The sequence below is a fragment of the Apis dorsata genome, unplaced genomic scaffold (genome assembly GCF_000469605.1).
Source record: "Apis dorsata unplaced genomic scaffold, Apis dorsata 1.3 scaffold_99, whole genome shotgun sequence".
Classification (NCBI taxonomy): Eukaryota; Metazoa; Arthropoda; class Insecta; order Hymenoptera; family Apidae; genus Apis; species Apis dorsata.
In genome coordinates this window covers 366,452-368,656 of record NW_006263397.1, presented here as the reverse complement: position 1 = coordinate 368,656, position 2,205 = coordinate 366,452, and positions in this window count along the sequence as shown.

The following is a 2,205-nucleotide window of genomic DNA, read 5'->3' as shown; positions in this document are numbered from 1 at the left end:
ATAAAAATTCTCACGTTTTAGAAATCAACGAATACATCAATACGAAAGATTTACATTTCGAAAGTCACAACTCTATTAACAATTAATATCTATTATTGATATCGAATAAGTATTCAATTTAAATTCTCTGCCCTATCTGCCTAATTATCAACGACTGAACTATCGTCCCCTGAAACAAGTGTAATTAATAAACAAGACTCGCAGATCGAGGGATAAAGAGCGCCTAAATTATTCGCGTGCGAATTCATTATAGGCAAGAAAAAAGAGAGAAAAAAAGTGAAGAGGGGAGGAAGAAAAGATAGAATACGTAAAGCGAGTCTGAAAGACATTACCTACCCTACGTCCGGCTGAAAGAAAGAACAAAAAAAAAAAAAAAAAAAAAAAAAAAGAAAAAAGAAAAAGAAAAAGAAAGAAAGAAAGAAAGAAAGAAAGGCGCACCTGCTGGCGGCGCCACATTTGCTGACCTACGATTACATCTACATTTGCTCGGAGAATCGTTTTCCCGGCCAGATATCGATCTAACCGGATCACTTTGACCGGCTACGATCCATTTTCTGCTAATCTAAGCGATCGAGAGACTTTTCACACAGAGTAATTCGACACCGTTCCACGGCAGGTTAAGCATCGTGAGCGAGATATCAGCTCGAACGAACTGGGCTGGAATATAAGATATCTAAAATTCGACTTTGAAACATTGACTTGAACTTGGGAGGATTAGATTATAAACGGTTGATGGAGGAATTTGGAAAAATTTTCAAGAGAGATAAATGGAATAAATAATGATTAATCTTGATCCGTTTCAGAGCAAACTCCACTTCCTATTTCTCTAATCTTCGATCTTCCACACACACGCCCCCTTATCTCCGGTGGCACGGTGGAACAATCGGAATCGACACTTTTATCTTTATTCCGTGAGCGCTTCATTCACACCGAGGGAAGGCACGTGAATTGGCACGTTCAGGGGCGAAACAACACGTTGCATCACCGAGTTCCCTCGTCTAATCTACCGTGGAGGTTTTATCTCGGTTGCAGGGCCCCTCATTCCTCTCCTCAGGTGGCGATTCACGCGTTCAACGCGCCTCGCCCCGGGCGTTTATTTCGATCCTCACCTCTCACACTCTCCTCCGTATCCCTGTCCTCCACCATCCGACCGATGGAATTATCCCCTGGCCGCGAATTATCCCCGTTGTTCCGATGCTTAATAGCCGCGTCCAACTGCCTAATTTGCTCGACGATGTGGATTCGATCCATTACCGGCCGTTCGACCAGATTCACGGTTTGCTGGGAATCGGATACGGTGTGATACCGTGGCTTTATCCTTTGGATTAATTGTTCGTTGAAGAAGAGAGAGAGAGAGAAAAGTTACTTATTCTCTTCTAAACAATTTTAATAATGAGTATAAAGGCTTCAAATATATCGACAGTTTTTGGAATAATAATTTTCCTAAATATTTCGTTTTATCAAGTTCCTCGGGCACAATTTAAATATCTTAAAACTAATCCAAAGATTCTCAAATTAGACTTTTAAATATCTATTCAAACAGTCCAATATTCATCATCCTCGTCTCCAAAAATAAATATAAATATATATTTGCATGCGTACATACGTCTATACACTTTAAAAAAAAAAGAGGAGAATCGTGCGTGATCGTATTATCGATACTTGCACGAAAGAGAGCAAGAAAGGAATAGCAAAACGACGAAAAGATAAAAAAAAAAAAGGAAAAAACATCTGAGATATACGTGCAGCGTTTGTAAATTAACGGTGTCCCTTTAATCGTGTATATGCGTGTTCAGAAAATTATACTCGTATATATGATTCCGAATAATTGCGTATCTTCTTCACGCTTCAAACGTATCGACATATTTGGAATAATAATTCTTTCCTTGCGTTCTCCATCTCTCGATAAGTAAATATTTCGTTCGAGTTTTACCTCGTTCGATAAATTACTTCTTAAACAAGTTAAAGATAAAAATAAAAAAAAACCAAATTACGTATAATTCTACTTACAAATAAAAGTTGCACAATCCCATAAAATCCCATAAAAGATTCCCGAATTAGACTTTTAAATACCTATTTAAACAGTCGACTCAATCATTCTCGTAGATCGTATCCAAAAAAAAACGAGACAGGGACAAGGAAGGCCGTGGCTACCGGAGTTGAGAACAAGACGATGATCGCGACGAAAAGGGACGAAAAGGGCCC